A 15400-nucleotide genomic window follows, 5' to 3' on the forward strand; every position below is an offset into this window, starting at 1 on the left:
ACCTGATTTAAAATGAGCAGAAGAACTGAATAGACATTTTTCCAAAGAAGACACACAGATGGCCAACAGGCACATGAAAAGATGCTCAATATCATTAATCATCAGAGAAATGCAAATTAAAACCACAACGAGGGACTTCCCTGGTGGCGCAGTGGTTAAGAATCCGCCTGCTAATGCAGGGGACACTGGTTCGAGCCCTGGTCCGGGAAGATCCTACATGCCACGGAGCAACTAAGCCTGTGCACCGCAACTACTGAGCCTGCGCTCTAGAACCCGTGAGCCACAGCTACTGAAGCCCACGTGCCTAGAGCCTGTGCTCCGCAACAAGAGAAGCCACTGCAATGAGAAGCCCACGCACAGCAACAAAGAGAAGCCCTCGCTTGCCGCAAGTAGAGAAAGCCCACACACAGCAATGAAGACCCAATGCAGCCAAAAATAAATTAATTAATTTAAAAAAACCACACACACACAACGAGACATTCTCTCACACCAGTCGGTATGGCTATCATCAAGAAGACCACAAATAACAAGTGTTGGCAAGGATGTGGAGAAAAGGGAACCCTCATACACTGCTGGTGGGAATGTAAACTGGAGCAGGCACTATGGAGAACAGTATGGAGACTTCTCAAGAAACTAAAAGTGGAACTACCACTACTGGGTATACATTCGAAAAACATGGAAACACAAATTCTAAAAGATACATGCACCCCGATGTTCATAGCAGTACTATTTACAAGAGCCAAGACATAGAATCAATCCTAATAGTCCATCAGTAAATGAATAGACAAAGAAGATGTGATATATAGGTATATACAATGGCATATTAGTCATTAAAAAAAATCTTGCCGGGCTTCCCTGGTGGCGCAGTGGTTGAGAGTCCGCCTGCCGATGCAGGGGACATGGGTTCGTGCCCCGGTCCGGGAGGATCCCACGTGCCGCAGAGCGGCCGGGCCCGTGAGCCATGGCCCCTGAGCCTGCGCGTCCAGAGCCTGTGCTCCGCAACGGGAGAGGCCACAGCAGTGAGAGGCCCGCATACCGCATTAAAAAAAAAAAAAAATCTTGCCATTTGTGACAACATGGGTGGATCTAGAGGGTATTCTGCTACGTGAAATAAGTCAGAGAAAAGACAAATACTATACGCTCGCGCTTATATGTGGAATCTAAAGAACAACACAAACAAAACCAAAATAGAGTCACAGAACCAGAGAGAAATAAACGGGTGGCTGCCAAAATAAGTGAAGGGGCTTAAGAAGTACAAACCTTAAGTCATCTAATAAATAAGTGACAGGGACGAAATATACAGCACAGGGGATGTGGTCAATAATAATGTGCCCTCGGCAATGGGAAAACCTCAATAAATGTTATCTAGCAATTGTTAACATTACACAATGACCCCTAATCTGAGCAAAATGTTGTTGTCTGAGCTTGACACGCACTGTATCTTAACTGATGCAACACCATTCTTCTTCTTTTTTTTTTTTTTTTTGGCCATGCCCCCCGTGGCTTGTGGGATCTTAGTTCCCCAACCAGGGATTGAACCTGGGCCATGGCAGTGAAATCGCCAAGTCCTAACCACTGGACCCCCAGGGAACTCCCGTTATTTCATTTTAGAAAGAAGGAACTTGGGACCCAAATGCAGGAAACTGCTTGCAAAATGTCCCAGAACCAGTAAATGTTGAGGTCTTCATTTTAAATAACTTTTTTTTTTTTTTAGTGGTACGCGGGCCTCTCACTGCTGTGGCCTCTCCCGTTGCGGAGCACAGGCTCCAGATGCGCAGGCTCAGCGGCCATGGCTCACGGGCCCAGCTGCTCCGTGGCATGTGGGATCCTCCCGGACCGGGGCACGAACCCGTGTCCCCTGCATCGGCAGGCGGACTCTCAACCACTGCGCCACCAGGGAAGCCCGAGGTCTTCATTTTACTGCAAGTCTGCCTCCTGAGTAAGAGTACCTTCCTGTGAACAAACCTTCCATAGATGAGGGAGATGGAAGCAGTTGAGGTGATAGATAGCAAATGGAAAGGACACACAACACACCCAATGGGTGATGGTCCCATACCCACAGGGGGGTCTGGTGCCCGTACAAACGTCCCCAGTTCTCTGTGTCTGCGTTGTGAATGTCGACCTCAACTGTGTTCCCTTTCTGCATTATTTGAAAACCTGGGCATTCCCTTCTTGACTTCCCTTCTTGACTCATTCCCTTCTTGCTGATGGGGAATAGCAGGGGATCAGGAAGCTTTCCAGAGAAGGGGAGAGGTTTTCCACCAAAGATTGGCATAATGGTGAAGAATTAAAACATTAAAAACAAATAACACGACGAGTGGATGAAGAGATGGTGCAGGTTAAAGGCTGGGATGCTTTCAGGGCCACTCAAGCTCATCCCTCAGTCCACTCGGCCCAATTCAGAGTTCTCTAGGCAGAAAAGGGAGAAAACACTCACCCGTTTGTGCCCGAACCCTTTGATCCCAGCAAGACACTGAAACAGAGAAAGACTTGGTAAGAGATGTCTCCCGATGATACAGTGATTCCCAAACACCTGAGCTCAGGGCATCACGTCTAGACCAAACTGAAGAAAAGTGGCCCTATGGGTGATCCCTCTATAAGTCACCGACCCCAGGACTTCATAAAGGAAGAGTCCCACAAGAGGAACCCAGGTTATAAACCTCTTATCTACATCCTCTTCCCTCACCAGCCTCCCACACAACGTCCCTTGCCCCACTCACCAAGTCCGAGAAGAAAAATGACCCCCAGGGACATGGCAGTGCCTAAGTCCACAGCTCCGCACCAGGCAGCACAGCCGACTGGGCAGCAGATCTTCGCAGCAGGACACGCCCGTGGAGGGGGCAGCCTGGGGCTCTAAACCCCTTGCCGAGGAGTGACAACATCCCCTGCTCAACATAAAGGGGAACCGCTCCTTGTGCAAGACTAGGGCTTTGCCTCTCAGCCCTCCACCACATCACCCCGCTGGGCATGAGTTACTCTGTGGGTTTCCTGCCGTGATCTTACGGCCACAGAGACGTGGGAGATTTGTGCCACGCTCTCCACAATGATTTATCTGCCATCGAAGAACTGAAGGCAGCTTTACCCACCCCCAAAAAAACGAGGTGAAATGTCGTTCGAAAAGACTGAATCTAATATATGAAACTATGAGGGATGGTGTTGCAGACCTAAATCGAACTAGAGAATGTGGTGGAGAGCAACGTGGGTCCAGGGAAGGTGCCTGGAAGACCAGTTCTTTTGTAGGATTTGGATTCTCTGTAGTAACAGTGGGTATGAAAAGGTTCAGCGAAGAGTAAATTTTTCCTGAATGGCTGCATTCCAAGGTTTATGTCCTGCCCAAAAATCTCTGATGGGGGCATTAATATCAACTCACTAGAAATGAGTGTTTTAGTTTGCTTGGGATGATCAATGACCCTCCTTTAATCTGAGAAACATGTAAATTCCTGAGTATCTGATGTCTTATATAGGCTTCTTTTTTTAAAAATTAATTTATTTCTTTCTTTATTTTTGGCTGTGTTGGGTTGCTGCACGCAGGCTTTCTCTAGTTGCGGTGAGTGGGGGCTACTCTTCATTGCGGTGCGCGGGCTTCTCTTGTTGCGGAGCATGGGCTCTAGGTACACGGGCTCCAGTAGTTGTGGCACGCAGACTCAGTAGTTGTGGTGCACGGGCTTAGATGCTCCACGGCATGTGGGATCTTGCCAGACCAGGGCTCAAATCCATGTCCCCTGCCTTGGCAGGCGGATTCTTAACCACTGCGCCACCAGGGAAGTCCGGAACATCTTTTCTTACCCCTAGCATAGCAAGTAATTTTTCAAGCTTTATTGAGGTGTAATTGCTATGCAAATAAATTTTTACATATTTAATGTATACATCTTGATGGATTTAGACATATAGCAGGTAATTTTTTTTAATGAATCCTGGACATCATGTATGAAAATGTGAGTATCTTATGACCTTCCTCCATAAAATATATCATTTTCATTTGTCAGGAAATTATAGTAGGAGCATATTCCTGTTATTACATGTAACACTGAAATGAATTGCTTTGAGCGTTTATACATATAGATTCTATCAAATATTTGAGAGTTGTTGATGGCTTATGGTAAATGCCAGTTCCTCCTTATTTTCAGATGTGTACACAGGTGCACTGTCACTCTTTGCCCAGCCATACCCTGTGGTGACTTTAGGAGAAACTGTAATTCAGGATCTACGTATGATCTTTTTACTCTGTCCAAGCAACATGGTGAAGGTGACTTCATGAACTGTATCAAGCAGAGCTATAATAGATTCCACATCTCCCCAGTGACAGCAGCCCACAGTGGGATCTGCAGGTGTATGGCTCGTACAAGACTTTCCCCTATAAATGGAAAAGCTCCAGTAAACCACTGAAGCTCATAGACATAGGTAAGGAATCTACGGCTCGGACACCCTCTCCATCCCTGTGAACTCCCTGGGCCCCTAAACGGACTCGCTCAGGCTGTGGGAGAAGAAAAGGCAGCTCCCTGCAGTGGGATGTGTTACCCGCCTATGATCTTCCCAGCCCCTTTCCCAGACTGGGTCACCTCCATGTTGGTGTGTGACATAAAAGGGCAAGTGGAAATCCAGATTCACTGCCTGTATCCAGTAAAAATTTCCTGAAGCCCTTAGGTGCCTGACCCAGGCCTGGGCAACCCTGGGGGCGCAGGGATGCCTTTGAGAAGATGGCAACACACAGGGGGATGCAGGCAGATTATTCTTCCACAAGTTTTTTTTTTGGGGGGGGGGCTGCATTGGGTCTTCGTTGCTGCACACGGGCTTTCTCTAGTTGAGGCGAGCGGGGGCTACCCTTCATTGCGGTGCGTGGGCTTCTCATTGCGGTGACTTCTCTTGTTGCAGAGCACGGGCTCTAGGCGCTCGGGCTTCAGTAGTTGTGGCACGCAGGCTCAGTAGTTGTGGCTGTAGAGCGCCGGCTCAGTAGTTGTGACGCCTGGGCTTAGTTACTCCGCGGCATGTGGGATCTTCCCGGACCAGGGCTCGAACCCGTGTCCCCTGCATTGTCAGGCGGATTCTTAACCCACTGTGCCATCAGGGAAGCCCCCTGTAGGACCTTTTGAGTCACAGTAAGGACTCCTGGGTGAGAGGAACAGTAATGGAGACTGAATGAATCAGGGAGAAAAAGAGACACAGAGGAAACAAGGACAAAATGGGAGAGGCCTCAAGCTCAGGTGTAGCAAGACAGGTGTAGCAAGACAGGAAGCATGCTTTCTGGGCGTTAGGAAGATGTGCTCAGGTTAAATCGGGAGGAAGCAGGGGGCGGCGCCCGCCCACTCACCACCTTGCCTCTCTTCCTTCCCAGGTGTGGACAGAAAACCCTCCCTCTCGGCTCACTGGCGCTCCTTCTCCAAGAAGACCCCCTCTAAGAAGCTCAGTCTGCGGTATCACTCAGAGACCTGGTGTGACACACTCGTTCTTTCCAGGAATGGAAGAGTAGAATTTGCCCAGAACCTAAGCTCCAAGTACAGAGCTGGGGCTTTTGAGGCCGACTTTCCTGTGAATGCCATCTTCCTGATGCACCCGGGGACCTACGGATGCTACCACGGTCTACACAAGAACTTCCCCTACCTCTGGTCAGAACCCAGTGACGTCCTGATGCTCCCAGAGAGAGGTGAGGGGTCCCCACGCTTCCCACCTGCTCCCGGGACTCCCAGACTATGGCAGCGACTAGCTAGAGGCAGTTCTTTTGCTTTCAGTTAATGAAAATTAAATAAAACTTAAAATTCACTTCCTCAGTTGCAATAGGCACATGATGTGCCCTGCAGCCACTGAGTGCCTAACGGCTCCCATATGGGACAGCACAGCCCTAGAGAATCAGTAGTAAAACTCAAATGATAAAGGACATTTCCATCATTGTATGAGGGTCTATGGGGCAGAGCCATTTCCAAATGTCAGCTTGTTGACCTGTGACCAAAGAGTCCCTGATGGGGATGGCAGACCCAGCGCTACTGGGGTTGAAAACATGGGGCAGAGATGGAGGGGATCTTAGCCCTGAAAGAGCAACAGTGAGGGACTTCCCTGGCTGTCCAGTGGTTAGGACTCCAAGCTTCCACTGCGGGGGACACAGGTTCCATCCCTGGTCAGGAAACTAAGATCCCACAAGTTTCAGCCAAAACAAGGGTATTAAACCAAAAAACAAAAAAACTTCATAAAACCCAAAACTAACCAAAAGCTGGCTTTTAAAAAATTAATTCCATTAATTAAAGCTTCCACCTTTAGGGACTTCCCTGGTGGTCCAGTGGTTAAGACTTCACCTTCCAATGCAGGGGGTGCAGGGTCGATCCCTGGTCCGGGAGCTAAGACTCCCACATGCCTGACAGGAATGTGGACTTCGCTGGTGGTGCAGTGGTTAAGAATCCACCTGCCAATGCAGGGGACACGGGTTTGAGCCCTGGTCTGGGAAGATCCCACATGCCGTGGAGCAACTAAGCCCATGTGCCACAACTACTGAGCCTGCAACTACTGAGCCTGCGAACTACTGAGCTCACGTGCCACAACCACTGAACCCCACGCGCCTAGAGCCCATGCTCCCCAACAAGAGAAGCCACCACAATGAGAAGCCCGCGCACTGCAATGAAGAGTAGCCCCCGCTCACCGCAACTAGAGAAAGCCCGCGCGCAGCAACGAAGACCCAACGCAGCCATAAATAAATAAATAAATAAGTTTATTTTAAAAAAGAAGCAACATTGTAACCGATTCAGTAAAGACTTTAAAAATGGTCCACATCAAAAAAAATCTTAAAAAAAAATTCCACCTTTAAAAAAAAAAAAAGAAATAAAAGCAACAGTGAGTAATATTGTTGGGGCATCCCCTGCTCCAGGTGAAGTTAGTCTGAGGTGAGGGAAATCAGGGGCAGCCCCAGCTGTTGATCATAATTCTCATAATCCTTTTAGACCTTCACCTCCATACAGTATTGATAAGTTACTTGAAGAGCCCTGTAGGAGTTTCCTAGTGCTGTCCTACAAATTACCACAAAGTTGGTTGCTTGAAAGAACAGGAAATTGACATTATGCTAAGTGAAATAAGCCAGCCACAGAAAGACAAACACTGTATAATTCCACTTCTATGAGTGGTCAAAATCACAGAGACAGAAAATAGAATGGTGGGTGCCGGGGCCTGAGGGGATGGGGACAAAGGAATGAGCAGATATTTAATGGATACAGAGTTTCAGTCTTGCAAGATGCAAGAGTTCTGGAGATAGATGGTGGTGAGGGTCGCGCAACAGTGTGCACGTCTTTAATACCACTGACCTGTACATTAAAAAGGATTAAGATGGTAGATGTATATGTGTTTTATCCCAATAAAAAATTGGAATTTTTTAAAATAAATAAAAATTTTTAATTGTAAAAATGTACAATAAAAAAACACTATTCTCTCACAGTTCTGGAGGCCAGAAGTCCAAAATCAAGGGTCATCAGGGTTGGTTCCTTCTGGAGGCTTTGAAGGAAAATCCACTCCATGCCTCTATCCCCGCTGCTGGTGGACGCAATTCTTGGCCTCCCTTAGCTTGCAGATGCATCACTGCAATCTCTGCCCTCCATTTTCTCCTTTTCTGCCTCTAATAAGCACGCTCATCACTGGATTTAGGACTCACCCTAATCCAGGACTGGAGGACTCAAGAGCCTTCCCTTAATTACATCTTCAAGACCCTTATTTGTAATACCAAATAAGGTCACATCCTGAGGTTCTGGACAGACACATCTTGGGAGGGGAGAGGGGCACTGTTCAACCCACTACAAGTCATTATCCCCTAAAATGCTGCTTCATTACTTGGAAGAAAAAAATCGGTCCTAAGGAATTCCTTGGCCGTCCAGTGGTTAGGACTCTGTGCTCTCACTGCTGAGGGCCCAGGTTCGATCCCTGGTCGGGGAACTAAGATCCCACAAGCCGTGCAGCGTGGCCAAAAAAAAAAATCAGTCCTAGAAGCAACCATTGCCTTCAGCTAGGGCTTATGATCTGGTGAGAGGAGAGCAGAATAGTTATACTCCTATCCACCCACTGACCGACTGCTCTTATGCAGTTAACAACCTGAACAACGCCATGCCAAGATTCTGGTACTCGGGAGTTCTCAGTTCAAACAGGGCTACCTGGCTGAGAATGATCAAACCGAGCGGATGAGAAAACAAATGTGATACTAGGCAGAGTAACTGTGCCCCAGAGATGTCCACACCCTCCTCCCCAGAACCTGGGAATCCGGTACCACAGAGAGGAATTATGGTTGATTTAAGGTTGCAAGTAAGTAGACCACCCTGGATTAACCCAGCAGGCTGAGTGCATCACAGGGGTTTCTGAATGTAGAAGAAATAGTGTCAGAGTGATGTGATATAGGAATGACTCAACTCGTCATTGATAGATGTGAAGGTGGAGGAAGGGGCCACGAGCAGACGAGGTCAGGCCGCCTCTGGATGCTGGGAAAGGCAAGAAAACAGATTCTTTCCCAGAACCTCCAGAGCGCAGCCCTGCCAACACCTTGATTTAAGCCCAGTGAGACCCATTTGGACTTCTGACCTCCAGAATCATAAGACATTAGTGTTGTTCTAAGCCACTAAGTTTGTGGTAATTTGTTACCGCAGCTGTAGAAAACTATGATGATTTTCAAATCTGGGGCTTCTGTTTAGACTGTTAGGTATAAGGTACAAGGATATATTGTACAACATGGGGAATAGAGCCAACATTTTATAATAACTGTAAATGGAGTATAATCTTTTAAAATTGCGAATCACTATATTGTACACCTGTAACATATAACATCGTACATCAACTATACTTCAATTTTTAAAAACAATTTTTGGGAATTCCCTGGCCATCCAGTGGTTAGGACTCCACAATTTCACTGCCAAGAGCGTGGGTTCGATCCCTGGTTGGGGAACTAAGATCCCGCAAGCCGCGTGCCTCGGCCAAAAATAAAGAAATCAGATTTTTTAAAAGTCTGGGGCTTCTGGGGACTTCCCTGGTGGTCCAGTGATTAAGACACCGTGTTCCAATGCAGGGGGCGGGGTTCCATCCCTGGTCAGGAAACTAAGATCCCACATGCCCAGCAGTGAGGTCAAAAAAAAAAAAAGAGTCTGGGGTTTCTGATGTGAGACTGGGCAAGTTTCCACGTCAGGAATTTCTCTGTCTCTGTCCCCAGATGCTGCCCCTGGGAACCACGATGCAGAGAACGTCGTCCGCTTCGCTCCGGCTGCAATGTCTCTGGTGATCCTGGGGGTCTTCCTGGTTGATGCCTGGTTCAGCAGAAAGGATTTCAAGAGGAAGTCAAGAGCTCGTTAGCCTCAGCCGACCGCGGAGGAGCCCTCGTAACTGTGAACCACACCCCAAGATTCTCCGCTGCACAATGCTTCATTCGAGTGCACAGCTCTGCCCACTGCGTGTTCATTTTGGGGAGACCCTGGAGCGGAAGACGTCAGGACAACGGTGGAGGCTGGCAAGGAGGAGTCATCGGCCCTTGGTTCAATCCACAACTTCTCTCCCCACGTCAGCTTCCCCGTGCTTCTCCACGCTCTCTGGCACTTGTGATCCCAGGCTCTTCCGAAATCTTCCATCCTCAGCTTCGGGGGTTCAAGACAAGTTTTCTCCTCTCTCTGACTCACCCCCCTCTGCTTTTTCTTCTTCTCAATTCCATTTCATCAGATCCACCAAATCTTCTCCGTCAACCTACACCTTCTCTTGCCACGCCGTCCAACCCCGGGAATATCCTTCTAGTGTGTCACCTCTAAGGAGATGACCCCACTCCTGAATTTCCTGCCCCAAAGGGCTCCTTGGACGGACTCTCATTTTAAGCTCTCTCTCGGACACATGTTAATGATGGTTGGTCCTGGCCACGTGGGGAAAATAGTGCCTACTCGTGAGGTATTGTGTTTATCTCCTGTCCCTCTCTCTACTGTCTTGCTGCAGGTGCTATGGTGTCCACGCTGGCTGGGGTCCAGGCGCATAAGTCCCATCCACCCACATTTCACTATGCCCTCATTGAACACTTCTCCCATACGATATGTTTTAAAATAACAGCAATAAAATAAAATAAAATAACAGCAAAATAGTGTTGGTGCTTCCCAACAGCTGCAGAATGTTCCTTTCCTTGGATGCGTCACTATTTGCTTAAGATGGCCCTGCTGCCTAACCCTAACCCTAACCCTAACCCGCACTGCTGCCTAACCCTAACCCTGGCCCTAACCCTAACCCTAACCCTAACCCTAACCCTAACCCGCACTGCTGCCTAACCCTAACCCTGACCCTAACCCTAACCCTAACCCTAACCCTGGCCCTAACCCTAACCCTAACCCTAACCCTGACCCGCGCTGCTGCCTAACCCTAACCCTGGCCGGCGCTGCTGCCTAACCCTAACCCTGACCCTGACCCTGACCCTGACCCTGACCCTAACCCTGGCCCCCACTGCTGCCTAACCCTAACCCTGACCCGCGCTGCTGCCTAACCCTAACCCTGGCCCGCACTGCTGCCTAACCCTAACCCTGGCCCGCACTGCTGCCTAACCCTAACCCTGGCCCGCACTGCTGCCTAACCCTAACCCTGACCCGCACTGCTGCCTAACCCTAACCCTGGCCCGCACTGCTGCCTAACCCTAACCCTGACCCGCACTGCTGGCTAACCCTAACCCTGGCCCGCACTGCTGCCTAACCCTAACCCTGGCCCGCACTACTGCCTAACCCTAACCCTGGCCCGCACTGCTGCCTAACCCTAACCCTGACCCGCACTGCTGGCTAACCCTAACCCTGGCCCGCACTGCTGCCTAACCCTAACCCTGGCCCGCACTGCTGCCTAACCCTAACCCTGACCCTGACCCTGACCCTGACCCTGACCCTGACCCTAACCCTGGCCCGCACTGCTGGCTTGTACGTTGTTGCCAGCCCTGCTGTATTAAAGAAATGCAACTGACATGCTTTCACAAATGTCATCAACACATCACGTTTCCCACACGCATGCATGTTCATAGGCTACATTTTGAGGGAGGAATTGCTGAGTCTGCATCTGTAAATTGAACAGATACCAACAAGGAGATTCTGCCCTGAGGAAGTCCTTGAGGGTGTGTGTAAGCGGGGGAGATAAATGGAAAAACTATCCCCGAGCCTGGTCACAGCTTTGGCTTCACTCCACGTTACGGGCTGGAGTGTGAAGGGCAAAACCTCCCAAAGATGCTATCTTTCACTGAAAATCTTAAGCTCCATGATGTATTTAGTTTAAGGCCACTCATTAAATTCTGAAGTTTTTCTCCTGCATATACCTTTTTTTTTAAAACTGGATTCTTTTGCCTAGTGCAAGGATTTGCCCTCCTTAAATACAGAAAAGGCATTCCATAAGTATATTTCCAGGTGGCAATTCCACATAGCATAATGTTTTCAAGGTTTATCTATGTTATGGCATGCGTCAGTGCTTCATTCCTTTTTTTTTATTTTTTTTGCGCTACGCGGGCCTCTCACTGTTGTGGCCTCTCCCGTTGAAGAGCACAGGCTCCGGACGCGCAGGCTCAGTGGCCATGGCTCACGGGCCCAGCTGCTCCGCAGCATGTGGGATCTTCCCGGACCGGGGCACGAACCCGTGTCCCCTGCATCGGCAGGCGGGCTCTCAACCACTGCGCCACCAGGGAAGCCCTCATTCCTTTTTTATGACTGAATAATATTCCATTGTATGGATAGACCACCATTCATCTGGTGATGGGCACTTGGGTTGCTTCCACTTTTTGGCTGTTGTGAATAATGTTTTTCCGAACTCGGGTGGAAAACAATCTGGCAGTTTCTCAAGTTGTTACCACACGACAGCAATTCTGCTCTTAGTTGTATATCAACTGAATTTTTGGATTCTCATTTTTGGAGGTGGGGGGGTGGCTTCTTTTGGTGGAAGTGTTTGATAATTCCTATTTGTGCCCATGCATTTCTATGTAGAGAGCTGGTGGCTTTGGGGTGATTTGCACATTTCTTGTTCAATGTATTCCTAAATATATATTTAACACTTGTGATTGCTACCATAAAGTTTTTAGTACAAGGGTGCCCTCTGCTGTCAGGGTAGTGAAGTACAGCTTTTTACTAGATGACTAGCAAATAGGGGGAGTTTTAAGTCCTTGATTTCTTTTTTTCCTTTTTTTCTTACAAAATCCTAATTTTTCTTTCTCTCTCCTTTTTCCCTTCACCATGCGGTATACAAAAGGTACCTCTCCCCTTTAACTTCAATTCTCTTTTCTCAAAGGAGGGTCACGTTTCCAAGACCGTAGTAGTCAGTGCCCTGATGTGTCTGAACGCTTTTTTACTATTTTCACACCTTTCTCTTTCTGGTGGTGGTTTTCACACAACTACTATGTATAAAATAAATAAGGTAAAATTATATATTGTACAACACAGGGAATGTAGCCAATATTTTATAATAACTATAAATGGAGTATAACCTTTAAAAATTATGAATCACAGGACTTCCGTGGTGGCACAATGGTTAAGAATCCACCCGCCAATGCAGGGGACACAGGTTAGGAGCCCTGGTCCGGGAAAATCCCACATGCCACGGAGCAACTAAGCCCATGCGCCACAACTCCTGTACTCTAGAGCCAGTGAGTCACAACTACTGAGCCCACATGCCACAACTACTGAAGCCCACGCGCCTAGAGCCCGAGCTCCGCAACAAGAGAAGCCACCGCAATGAGAAGCCCAGGCACCACAAGGAAGAGTAGCCCCCGCTTGCCGCAACTAGAGAAAACCCGCACGCAGCGACAAAGACCCAATGCAGCCAAAAAATACATAATTTTTTTTAAAAAATTGTGAATCACTATGTTGTACGCCTGAAACTCATATAATATTGTAAATCAGCTATACTTTAATTTTAAGTCCAAAGGACTTTTACCTGAACCGTCTGAGACTAAGTTGCAGACCTGATGCCCCACCATCTAAATCCTGATGGGTTTTCCTGCAAAGACGTTCTCGTACGTAACCACGGTGCAATCAACGAAATCAGGACATTAATATAAGGCTGCACCGTCTGTAGAGGTTATGTGCGAGACACGTTCTCATGCAGTTGCCACAGTCTCCAGCTACCCAGAAAGCCTGAAATATTAAATAAAACCTTCATTATAGATGAGTGACCCTCTGCCCATGGATTCTCCACAGCTGGTCTCATATTTCATCCCCAGTCTAACTCCCCCGAAATGCACTCCCAGGTATGGTCCCCAGGTTCATCTCAGCCAGACCCTGCAATGCACCAGCGTGTGAGCTGGGATTCGCCACAGGTGATGAGGCGGACCTCGAGATGATGAACATCATCTTGTGAGGCACCTGCTTGAGGAAGGACCACGACCGTCCCTCAAGGGGTGCTGGTCTCCAGCAACGGGGGTGTTCTCAGGGAAACTGAGCAGCTCAAGATCTTCAGGTTCGTCCACACCAATGACCCAATCCCAGGTCTCAGGTGGGTTCCAAGAATGCTTACTTCATTTCCTTGGAAGCTCTGCCACTGTGATAAGAAGACCCCTCGCCGGATTTTCAGCAGCGCCTGCCCTGCAGCTTCAGGAGGACCTCTGGATTTCGTGACATGTCTTCCATAGGAGATAGGCTGCCCTGAGTCAGTCACCTGTACTGTTTCCATTACGACCTGTTTCCCAGCACCTTGCCTGTCAGCTGCACTCCACCCCAATGAAGCCCAGGTGAGAATAAGCAAGGCCCCCGTGTGCTGGAGACTAGCTCCACCTGACCCCACCCTCGGCTCGCTCACAGACCCACAAACATACCCAGATCCGCCTCCATCCGTGGTTCTCGACCGAAGGCGAGTTTCCCTCCTCGGGGACGTGTGGCAATGTCTGCAGACAGTTCTGGGGGTCTCACCCGGCCGGTGGGGGCTACTGGCATCTGGTGGGTAGAGACCAGGACTGCTGCTCGACATCAAACAGCGCACAGGACAGACCCCTGCCCCACAGCAAAGAATTATCCGGCCCCAAGTGTTAGCAGCGCTGGTGTTGGGAAACCCTGCTTGAAGTCCGTTACCTTCTGCCTTTCCCTGGGGGGCTTTTGTGGGTTCTAAGATGAGCGCATGACCTCAGCCCAATTTGACAAATAAAAGAGAAATGCTTCTCTCCCCGTCACTGGGCAAAAAACAAGAAAACAAGTGGCCCAGATTGGCTCTGACAGTCATCTCGTGACCCACCCCCCAAAGAGACTGCACTAGTTTCTTCCTCCGGCTGCTGTAACAAACACCATCACCTTGGTGACTCAGAACACATAAATGTATTCTCTCACACTTCCAGAGGCCGGAAGTCCAAAGTCAAGGTGGCGGGGCTGGGCGGGGTGGGGAACACACCCTCCAGCAGCTCTGGGGGAGATTCTGTTCCTTGCCTTTGCAGCTGCTGGGGGGTCCAGCCATTCCACGATTTGAGGCTCCATCATCCGTCTCTGCCCTCAATCCCCTCATTGCTTCTTCCTCTGCTCTGTCTTCTAAGGACACTTGTTGGATTTAGGGTCCACCCAGATAATCTAGGACAATCTCACCTCGAGATCCCCAATTACATCGGCAAAGCAACTTTTTCCAAATTGGCTCCCGTTCACAGGTATTTGGAGTTAGGACTTGGACGTATCTTTTAGGGGGAGGCACCCCACCATTCAACCTGTTACAAACACCCAGCCTTGGAATGACGTTGCACTGGTGACTGTCAGACCGTCATCTTGCAGTAGGAATCTTGATGATGTCACTGAACTCAAAGCCCGCCACACCCCTGGGCTTCTACTTCTGTGCAATAGTGTTCCTTCTTGCTTTTGCCTGGGGTGAAAGTCAGCCCAGCTTACATCCTTTGAGTGTGTCCTGTCATCAGCAGCCCAAGGCATCCTGACAGAATTCCCAAGCCCCAGAGTGAGGTGTGAGGATTCAACCCTGACTTGGTTTCCCTTTGTGAAGAACCCACCCCCTGAAGCATTGTCCTTTCACGTTGCATTCCTGGGTCTGTTTATTACTTTGCACCATCTCCTCTCTGGGCTTCCGTGGCTTTGGGTTTTGTTTTGCATTGTTCTGAGATTGGTTTCCGTCATCTTTCATCGGTCTGAAGGTCGTAGCTAGGTCTGTGAATCACCTCAAAGCCTTCAGAGAAGTAGGCGGCGGCGATTAGGTTGATGTGTGTCAACATTTGTGATCCTTGGGGTTTCCGTTTCAGAAAGGAAGCAGATATTGGTTGTGAAGGTTTGTGGTTAGAATTAGCCCTGAGGTGTGCTGCTCGCATCTACATAATAGACAAATCTCCCTGTGATTAGCTGTTCTCCTGGGCATTTAGACCTCTAACGCTCCCCCCAAAAAGAAAGTGGGTTCTAGAATCAGACTTTGAATTCCAGCTCTTCTTCTTGCTAACACACCCCCAAGTTTTTTTCTTCTCTTTTAGCGGGTAGGGAGTTTGTGACTT

The sequence above is a fragment of the Leucopleurus acutus genome, assembly GCF_964270905.1.
Source record: "Leucopleurus acutus genome assembly, chromosome: 20".
NCBI lineage: Eukaryota > Metazoa > Chordata > Mammalia > Artiodactyla > Delphinidae > Leucopleurus > Leucopleurus acutus.